The sequence below is a fragment of the Ictidomys tridecemlineatus genome, chromosome 13 (genome assembly GCF_052094955.1).
Source record: "Ictidomys tridecemlineatus isolate mIctTri1 chromosome 13, mIctTri1.hap1, whole genome shotgun sequence".
Classification (NCBI taxonomy): Eukaryota; Metazoa; Chordata; class Mammalia; order Rodentia; family Sciuridae; genus Ictidomys; species Ictidomys tridecemlineatus.
This window is the reverse complement of record NC_135489.1, coordinates 2,445,731-2,456,631: the sequence shown is the minus strand read 5'-3', so window position 1 is coordinate 2,456,631 and position 10,901 is coordinate 2,445,731. Positions and strand designations below refer to the sequence as shown.

Sequence of the window (10,901 nt, the reverse complement as noted above, 5' to 3'; positions counted from 1 at the left end):
CTTCAAACTTGGCTCTAGGGCCTTCGGTTGACTGGACAAGGCTCACGAGGGCGGTCTGCTTTCCCACTGATTAGAAGGTGATCACATCTAACAATTCCTTCACGGCCACCCAGGGCTGGCGTTGGACCTGACAACTTGGCACAGTGGCCCAGCCACACTGACACTAAGTCGACCGCTCTGCAAGCACCAGGCCCTCAGGGAGTCTGCAGGGGCAGTCTCCTTAGGAGGCCGCAGCTCCGCCTGCCCAGCAGCACAAGGTTCCCGGGGCAGCGCCTGCCAACTGCAGTTCAGTCTGGCCCCAGGCCCTGTGCCGGTCAGCCTCTCCAGCTGTTTTGCTGTGACTGCCTGGACCAGTGGACGCTGTGGAGCCACAACATGCGCTTGCAACTCTAAGTGGAGAGAGAGGCGCCGTCCACTGAGCTCACTGACTGGGTCCTGCAAGAGCCTTCTCCCCTGGGCGCCTCTCCAGCCTTCAGGGAAAGCAGGACGCTCACCCCTAGACCTGAACCACAAGCGCACCTTGCTCTGGAAGTCCTGAAACCAAACTGGTCTCCAGCTGCTTGCTACTGGAAAGATGTGGAAGATGCTCCTCCACCTGAGGCCAGCAGGTGTGCGTGGAGGCAGGAAAGTCGGGCAAGTAGAAATGGTGGCCTCTATCTCTCAAAAACATAAGGTATTATAGTTTAGTGGGGGTGATGGAGAGGAAGCACACACAGAGCAATTAGAGAACAAAGTAAGGGAACAGTAATTATGTGCTAAATTGTGTGGCACAGATTATATGTGCTTTAAGGAATAAAAAAAAAAACACAAGAGCTCCGTGTGAGCTGAATTTGAGATGATTTCCTTACTGGTCCATTTTTAAAGGAAAATAATAAATGGGTAAGAAACGCTCACATAAGGGTCCAGCAAGGCAAGGGCTGGCTGGGCAGAGAAGGAATGGGAAGACCTCGTGCCTGCCACTGCTGACCTGAGCCAAGCTCTGGGAAAATAAGACTTCCTCTAGTCCCTGCCTTAATTGTCCCATCTCAGCAGGGACATGGTGCCTGAGATCAGTGCCTGGAGAGAGTTGGCCAAGGTATGGGCCCCGGTCTGCATTTCCTTCGTTTGTTCTTCAAGCATATTAATGTCCCTCTACAGGTATTAAAAGAATCTGCTGAGCCTCTTAGGAAGACTCACAACCACCAGTCTCAAAATAGCTGCGCTTCTGGCCGGCTTTGTTACGCTCACAGGAGATGGCTTCACCTCTGCTCAGCAGAGCGGGGGTCCTGCCCAGGTCTCAGGGAATTCCTCCACCTGCGGGAGGAACCGTCCTGAATCGTCCAGCCAGGGGTGGGCTGCACTCCTGAGCGTGAGCAGTGAGCAGCGGTGGAAATCGCCAGCCCCAGCCAGCTTCGCCTCCCATCCAACTTCTCAGCCTGCCCAGGGGTGCTGGGGACGGCAGGTCCTGGGTGCAGCAAGGTGGCACAGAAGAGGGGCCTGTGCTCAGTGGCGCCCATCACCCTACACATCCCCAGATTCCCGCTGCTCCAGTGAGTACATCCTGGTTCTTTTATAACTTGTCTTTAAATCTCATTTCAATCAGACGGAAGCCAGGGTCCCTTGCTGACTCTTCTGCTGTCCAGAAGGACCGTCTGAGAGGCTTAAGTAAGGGACTACAATCCCCTGCTGTCAGCAGAGGAGGTAGTGCGTGCCCAGGCCACCCTCTGGGTGCAGTTGGGAAGTCCCACATGGGGAGTGGGGGTCCCCCAGGCTCCCCTCTAGCTGCAAGCCCTTTCCTGGGGGTCAGAGCACCTGAGGGGGAGACATCTGCATGTTCAGAGCACAGGTGGGTCCCAGCACACCGGATGATCTCTGCGGATTCAAGCATGCCATGTCAGGAGGCGGAAACCGTTGGACGGGCGCCTGCCCTGTAGATGGCAGGGTGGTGGCTCAGGGAACAGGCCCCCAGTGAAATTCCCACTCCTCACTGACCAGGGACATGGCAGGGGTATCCCTCAACCTCCTCCTGCAGGCAGAAACGCTAGGCCGGCACACAGTACAAGGCACAGGCCCAGAGCCAGGCAGCGCTCAGCCAGGGAAGCCTCTGAGGCCCAGCACTGGGCGAAGGGACGAGCCAGCGCAGCCGTTCTAGGGGTGGGGTGTTATGTGGTCATAGAAGGTCACCATGCCCATGTGGATGACTCCTACAGCATGCTGAAGAGCCGGCTGCGGAGGGCTCTGCAGGGCTCCATTGCCAGGGTGCGTCCAGAAGAGGCCGTCCCGGCAGGAAGTGCAATGGGAGTTGGGCGGGGAGGACTGCACGGGTCAGAGAGTGTTCCATGGAGCACGGACAGCTCTGGAAGGAGAGAAGTGATGTCCCACGCCCTCCTGACTATCCCCAGCACCACTGGTCAGTCAGTTCCACATTCAGCGTCTCAAGTGAGCTTGAGACACTTCAGATTGCTGAGGACCCTCGGTCCTGATCGGTGGCCACCAGCATCCGCGTGCCTCAGGTCTTGGCTCTGAGCCCGGATGGGTCCTGGCTCCTGCTCACTGTCCTGGGCTGTTTTCCCTCCAGGCCTGCGAGGTCACACCTCTCAGCCCACTGGCTGCTCCCAGGGCCATGGCACTGCCCTGGTTATCCCACCTCCGCTCTGCTCGCTGCTGCTGTGGGTGGGCTTCAGCACCACGCCTGCTCTCCTCTCCCTGCTCAGCAGCTGAACAGGGGTCTTCCCGGCTCTGGATGGAGCCGACTCCTCCCCAACTCCTCCTGGTCTGCCTCTTTCCCAGCTGGACCAGTTTTCTGGCTCTCCCCATCTCCAGTTGGCTTGCCGTGAGTGCGAGGAGCCCATCGAGGTGAATCTCTGGGACTTCTGTCACCACTGTAAGGACACCATCCTGCAGGACAGGGCTTCTCACTGGTGGGCCTCTGCTCCAGGACAAGCACTCCCAGGCAGAGAGATGAGCCACAGAACATCTCCGGAGGGAGAAACCCGCTCCCCTGTTTGCTGAAGCCGATGCACACAGATGGCTTTCACCCTCACGGCCCTTCCTTCACCCCGGGACCCTCCTCTCCTATGACCCACTGAGGTGAACATCTCTGTCTCCACCTGAAGCCTTTGCATGATAGATCAGGGGTCTGCAATTGAGCCCTCATTTAAGTTTGGTTCACCTGCTCTGTGATTAGAAGTGTTTTGGAGTGAGAGGAAGATCCGACTTGAAATCTTGCTAGGGACATTCTTTTCGGATGCTTATGTAATAAATAGATTTAATGATGATGCTTCACCCTGCTTTTCTGTGTGTGCATTTCTGGGTCAAAATAGTGGAAGTGGCTTCTTTATTCTCTGATGTTTGCGGATTGGCTCTGGAAGCCTGCAGGGGCTGGCGGGAGGTTTGAGAGTGGCCTGAAACCTCAGAGGTAAGCAGGAAACTCACCGGAGGCAAAGCCACCAGGCTTCCCACCAGGGCAGCCCTGGGGGCTTCCACCTGCTGTTCTGGGTCCTGGGGCCAAAATCCCACCAGGGTTAGAACAAACCCCGGGCCAGCAGGACCTTCAGATCCAGGGCAGGATCCCTTGCATCAAAGGGCAGAAAGCGTTCTCACTGGTCTCGAAGGAAGTAGAAGTAATCGCCTCAGAACCTCTGGGTTAATAGAGGCTATTAATGGAGCAACCCTGAGCTTCGAAATCAGAGGGTCCAAACAGGAACAGCAACCACGGAGCAGGTCTGCCTCTGGCCCCAGGTCTGACTGTAGACTCCAGAACCTTCCATACGTCGCCAACTTAAAATGCTCGGAGCTCCCTCCCTGATTTAATGACTGAAAGTGGACCAAGCTCTCTGCACTCATTGGCAGTGTCTGCTCGGGGACCGGGGATGGACGTGTTCCTCCCCATGAGCTCATGAGGGACACACAGAGAACAAAATGCTGGAAAGACAGACGGATGAGAGCCCTGGCCCATGTGCCCGGACTCGTCTTCTAAGGGAAATGGTGCCTCTGCATTCCTCTTCCACTGCCCCGTCCAGTCCCCGGCATCTTTCCCCTCGGCGTCGCTCTCTGGGATCTGGCTCCAATGCAGAGTTCTCCGGGTTAGAGAAAGTGAATACTTTGTGTGTCCCGCTTCTCAGAAGAGACCTTGTCCACTCAAATTTCCCAATTCAATCTTATCTTTTAGCAGCTTTCTCCTTCTTTTAGTTAAAACTGCAAGACGAAATTATCAAAGTGAGCGTTTTTATGGGTTTCATCTGATGAAGGAAATAATTAGCATTTTCCTATCTTTTAATGTTTCCAATAAAACATGCAAACACTTAACACAGCACTAGTTATGTGCCAGAAAATCCTGTGTGTTTGTACACATATGTCAGGGTATTTGGTCATCACAGGTGGTAAATGGAAAACTTAGGCAGAGAGTTTGCAGGGTCTGCCTGCAGCTGTATGACATCTGTGGGAGAAGGAATTGATTGACCATCAGGCAGCAATGCCCCAGCCTTTGCTGAGATCCCACACGCACCTTATAGAAAGCTTGGAAAGAAAGAAAACCATCCATAACCTCATAGAACCTTCTCTCAGATGCCCTTCTTTCTCATAGATACATGTTTTGCAGAATAAAATGATATTACACGTTCACGTTTCTATCTTAAATCCTTTGTCTTACTGTATGATTTTCGTTTATTATTATAATTATTAAAAATTTTATAGTTGTAGATGGACAGCATGCCTTTATTCTATTTGCTTATTTTTGTATGCAGTGCTAAGGAACTAACCCTGTGCCTCATACATTCTAGGTCAGCATTCCGCCACTGAGCCTTAGCCCCAGCCCTTATTTATTATTTTTGATGGCTGCATACTCTTCCAATACATGACTTTTATTTACTTTATTGGTCTTCTGTTAATAGATAATGAACTTGCCTCAGTTTTTCACAAATAAAAACAACACATCAATGAACATCTTCACATTGTGTATGTTCTCAATTTTTAAAGGTTAGACAGGACGAATTATCAATAATCATAAGCAAACCTTGAAAATGTCAAGTATCTGAACCGTGGTTTTAAAGGAAAGTTCTACAAAACCAAGAAATAGGCCATTTGTGGGGGGCCGTTGACTGGGAATTGATTCCAGGGAGCTGTACTTCTGAGCTATATCCCTGCCCTTTTTATTTGTTATTTTGAGACAGGGTCTCTCTCGATAAGTTGCCGAGGCTGGCCTTGAACTTGGAACCTTCCTGCTTCAGCCTCTTGAGTCTCTGGGGTCACAGGCATATGCTAATGAACTGGCTTGAACCAGGTAATTTGTGGGTAATTTGAACACTTTAGACATGACAATTCATTTTACAAGGACTTGCTGACTCTCATGCTAGAAACTGTATAAGGACATTTCATAAGAGAGTAAAACAAATGGAAAGACAGAGAACACTTGGGACCAACGTCACTCATGAAAATGAGTGCCTACCTTTTCATTAGAAGTTCATTCTGAAGTAGTTTAAAATATATCCCACAAGCAAGTAGGTTTTTTTCTAGAATAGCAAGAGTCATTCTCTGAATATGTAGATTAAATGAAAAAAAATGTGATCCCTTAGACAGCAGAGTCACAGTGAAGAGTTTGACAGCCATTCCTGATGCAGGGCCTCATTAGTAAAATTAGAAGGAAGTTTTTAGAGATTGATGACTTAAGAGAGAAATGGGAATAGGGCTTATTGGAGTTGTCTTTATCTACCTTGGAAGTTCAATTATTACTACAAGAAGAAAATAGTGGAAATGGGAAATTAAAAGCCAATATTGTTTTTGTGAATAGATGCTATTAAGCCAAATTAGAGAAATCCAAAATATTAACCCATCATTTTCATCATCATCATATCGAATGCTCAGAAAAGCAGGAGAGTAAGCAAAGGGCCACCCCCTCTATGTGCCTGTGTTTGTACGATTCTGTAGTATGTTTTTCTGCCATGATTTGCAATAGCAATTCTATCCCACCCCACCTTTAGCATAATTAGGAAGGTGCATGCATCAAGTGAAATGTTGACTCTGAAGCATAATAAGAACCTGGAACCCCTTGAGCCGGCCTTGCTCTTACAGGAGGTCAACGTTCCAGAGAAGTTTGTTCTCCCCAAATTGACCTCAAACTAAAATCTTAACCCAGATCTCACTTCTGTGCAGAAAAATGTGCCGTTAGCTGAAAGAGAAATGTCCTGGCAGAGCCAAGGAGGGTTTGAAAGAGCAGGCAGGGGACTGGGTGGCCGACTGGCGGCTCAGCTGTGGCAGTGCTGTCTCGTGGACAGCCAGGCCAGTGGCTTGGGGAACCCAGCGGATGGCGGGCAGAGAGACCCGCCTGCTCTGGGGATCTGGTTAGTGTGGGTAAAGGCTGCATTTCAGCTATAGCGGCAACACAATCACAATAATCAGCAAAGAAACCTTGCACAGTCCTGGGGAAGAGAAAAACACTGGCCGCCTACCGCGGAGATCCTTAGTGGACTAAGAATAAGGAAGGTGGGGCTGGGGCTCAGAGGCAGAGCACTGCCTGCACCGTGAGACACTGGGTCTGATCCTCAGCACCTCATAAAATAGATAGATAGATAGATGATAGATATTATGTCCACCTATAACTAAAAAACAAGTATTAAAAAAGAGGAAGTGGGAGCACTCTAGGAGCAGGCCTCAATCTGGGGTGGAGGAGGCTTTCATTATTGTTTTGCATAAGGCCAAGGCCAAAAAGTATTAGGAAAAAGTAACTAAAGATAAAATGCCAAGCGGAGAAACCTGTGTAACTTACTCAACAGAGGAAGTATTAAGCTCTAAGGCGGAAGGACCAAGACGTCCACGCGGAAAAACCACAAGAGAGAAACAGGCGGAGCGCACGAAAAGTCACCCCTGAAAACAAGCCCAGAAATGACTGAAGAAGGCAGGAAGGTGCTGGGGTTTGACAGCAGCCGGGGAAACACAGAGGAGCCGACGTCAGTGGCCTCCAACCAGAGCAGGGAGAATCAGGATCGCTGTTTGGGCCAAGAGGGGACTAAAGGGCACGTCCTGTGCTGTGGCACTGCTCTCCATGGAGGAACGATGGCTGTCCAGATCTAACAGCCCGTCCCTGGGACTCCACTCGAGGGATGTGTCTTGGCCACGCGCAGACTCTCATTTCAATACGTCAGGGTACGCACACTGCACAAGTGTTTAACTGAGGATTTTGAGAAATTCAGTGTTCTTCTTGGAGGCTGGATAAGTGAATGAACTATTGACACCCCTGGAATTTTAGGCTGTTCATAAAGATGAGGCAGAACTCTCCTGTGCTGACGCCACAGCCTGCAGCAGTCTGGGGTCACAGGACGGAACATATGAAGCCTTTTGTGTGGGAAAACCACCTGTCCACTGCGACCACACGTGCAGCGTTGCACACAGGCATGTCTCCTACCAGACACGCGTTCACACGTGCATTCTACAGTCATCCATTTCAAGTGGGTGGGAAGCTGGGGCACACCCTGACCCCCGTCACTCTGAGTCTGTGGGAGCTGGGGACAGTTTTGCTCTCGCTTCTTAGTCTTTTGCCTTGTCTGAATTACTTAAAAGTAGATGTTGCCTTCTCAATGACAAAGAGACGTCGAGCAGCGCAGATGCTGTTCCCCGAGGCCCCCAGGGACTCCGTGCCTGCTGCCTGGTGCACCATGCCGTCGGTCCCTCCCCGCACTGCTGTGAAGGCCACTCTCTGTGCATGGAGCCTGGGAAGGAGCTGCTCATGAGCCTCGTGAGCCTGGTGAGCCTCTCCTGGAGACTCACTGGGGGCTCTCTCGGGCTTGTCCACTGTCTGTGGAACCCGCATCGATGCTGCTGGCTAATCTGACCTACGCCTAAGAATGAGAATACCGCCAACGGCAGCGGAGTGGGCTCTCCTCTGGGCTCTGCTGGGCCACACTGGTCAAGACGAGAAGCAAGGAGAGTGCAGGGAGTGGGGCTGTCAGCGAGCACGGCCCTCCTGAGAGACAGCCACGCCTCCCGTCCTCCCACGGCCCTGCCGTCCCCCAGCAGCCCTCTGTTGGCCTTCCTTCTCATCTCTCCTCTGGCTCCCCACTCACCTCCTCCTGTCTGTGGCCCCAGGAGAGCAGAGACATGGTCTGTTTTCTCCATGATAACAGCCCAGGGGCGGTGCTGCCTGATGGGTGGACAGCCATCCTCTTCCCACAGTGCCATGACCAGTGCCCAGCAGTGTCTCCAGATGGCCATCTGGAGCTGGCCATGAGGGTAAGACCCAGGTTGTAAAGATCAGTATCTTCTCCCCTGCTGGTGCCGAGGGCTGGGTCTGGAGATGGGAGGCCTCATAACCCAACTCAGATCAAAGCCCGGCTGCTGGACGGCACCCGTGAAGTCCTGGCCTGGACCTGATTAAGTCAAGAAACTCTCCTGGCCATAAAAGTCATGTTTCAATTTAAAAGTCTTCCTCTTTTTCTGTTTTTGGAAGTTTGAGCTTCCCAGATACTGGCTGGCTTCTCCACCCCAGCCTGAGCCTCACAGGGACCCAGGGGCCTCCCACGGGTCATGCTGGCACCTGCCACAGGATGGCTACCATGTCTGTCCCTTCCCAGCCCTGCACACTGCTGGGGCTGCCGCTCAGACCTCCAGCCTCCTCCCTCTCTGCTTTTTGGAAAGAGTCCGTTTGCCAGTAAAAATGCCCTGCCCCGAGGACAGAGGGCCAGGCATCCTTTGGAAAGCCCTCTTCTTAAACACAGGCTCAGGCTATGCTGGTGCTTAGGTTGTGGGGTCTGTGAGCGATTTCACGAAACTCTTCAATCATTACAAACGTGAAGACCTTGTCCACAGCAGAAGAAGGAGGGCTCGCGTGCAAATGCCTTCATGCCTACCCTTCAGAGACTCTTAAAGAGGGACTCTGGACATGAAGAGGGCTGACCTAAATAGTCAGAGAGGAGAGAAAACTCACAGACCCGCCTGGGAAACGCCCAGGACGTCCAAGGAGGTGGTCAGCAAGACCCAGACAGAGTCTAGGGCCCCATTTTCCCCCAGTCGAGTTAATCAGAAGTGATCATCCATTTAAGGAGTTAACTTATAAGCTCTCCAGTTTATTGAACCATGCCTGGTTCAATACTGGTAGCTACAATGACTTCATTTGACTTAAAATAATTTTTTTTTGAGAATGATATTCAAGATTTTAACAACCACAGTGGCTCCCAACCAACCAGAATGGACAAGGGGCATGGTCATAGCCGCTGGCCCACCAGGTGAACACTAGGCAGCCTCAGAAACAGGCGTCACTGCCATTGCATGGGCAGGGAGCAGCCTCAGGGAGGTATTGGATACTTGACATACTGGGCGTCCCGTTTGTCTGGGGAGATGGCACTTCGTCCAGCGCTCTGCACGCGGAACATCTACGTCTCTTGTCAGGTTTGTGCATATGATGCTGGGGATGGATGCCAGGGCCTTGCACAGACTACACAAGTGCCCAGCCCAAGCCACACCCCGGCCTAACCCTGGCCTGTCGTCTTTAAATGCTTCCATGTGAAGTCCGTCTCATGGTGGGCTCTGAGCAGAATGGCCGAGTGCCTCATGATGAGCACCAGCCGCATGCAAAGAAACAACACCTGACCCTCCGCAGTGCTCCCTGACGTGGAGTCTCAGCAGCGTCACCAGGCTGCTGCTCAGGCCCAATTAGAGAGGAAGTGGACACTGTGCAGATGGCGGGGGTCTAGAGAATGCCCTCTGGTCCCTGTGTGCTGGTCTCAGGGAGATGACCCAGAGTTGGTGCGAGAGCATATTGAGCATCTGCGGCTGCTTCCAGGATAGATATTTAAGCTGTAGTTGGAATCACACACGCTGGCATTCAATTAAAGGCCGTGGCTTCGGGGTCCTATTTCTGAAATGCACAGGATCCACAGCCGCATTGCAATTTGGGCGATTCACATTGAACACATACCTATGCCTTTTTACTTAAATGTACAAACTGTGCTAAGGCCCGAGGCGACTGCACTGAAATGCATTTCTGATCTTATGACACACATGCCCTGCTACAGAGAATTAACTGTCCCTCATTCCCAGCCACCTTGTGATGTTACTGATGGGAACAGACTGAAATTTCTGTGTAATTTCCATTTGTATTGTATTTAAATGTTCAGGACACATTATCTGTCAAAGAAAACATCATTTTATAAAATTATTCACAACTCCTGATGTAGCGACGTCAGGCATTGCAAACCATTCTCAGGCTGTTGCCCAGGAGTGTCACCAGTCCACGAGTTCAGTCCGGTGCTGTGGCTCGGTGGCTTGCTTTCCTCCTGTTCTCGGGGGACAGTCTGTCTTGTTTGTTTTCACTACGTGCTTCTACGGAGTCCACTTTTCTGTGGTTGTTGCTGTTGCTCTTTTATCCCATACATGTGGAAATGGAAAGACGTAATAAAGTATAAAACATGCTTATTTCTTTGACTTTGTAGCAATGAGCAATCGTGCACTTTGCCAGACCTACAGCTGTTGACGATGCACATCCCTGGAACCCAGCCCAACAATGCCAACACAGAGGTCTGTGGGAGGGCCCCGTAGCTGCACTTGGGATCGGTGCCTTTATTTACATTTGTAGCGTGTAGGTCATGCTTTAGGAAATAGCACAGGTATGCGCATGCTGCTTTCCTGACTATTCAATGTAGACTTCCTTTCCATGTTCATGATGCCCCTCAGTCTATCGAGACCTGTGGGTTCCACCCTCTTCCAGCCTATCACTTCAGCATTCCATCTCACTGCATCTGTCCATCCACCCATCCAACCAACAGTCCACCTATCACCCATCCTTCCAACCATCCACTCATCCATCCACTCATCCTTCCATCCTTCCATCTATCCACCCATCCACCCATCCATCCACCCATCCTTCCATCCATCCACTTATCCTTCCATCTTTCCATCCTTCCGTCCATCCATGCCTCCACTCATCTTTTCAT

At 51.3% G+C, this 10,901-nt stretch overlaps 1 long non-coding RNA gene across 1 annotated transcript; it reads left to right on the top strand.

Moving 5' to 3' along the window:
- The first annotated feature begins 1,064 nt into the window (after positions 1-1,064).
- LOC110599019 (uncharacterized) lies at positions 1,065-3,264 on the top strand. The gene is made up of 2 exons (XR_002484934.3): positions 1,065-1,529; positions 2,770-3,264. It is a non-coding gene; the product is annotated as an uncharacterized LOC110599019 (long non-coding RNA).
- Positions 3,265-10,901: the final 7,637 nt, after the last annotated feature.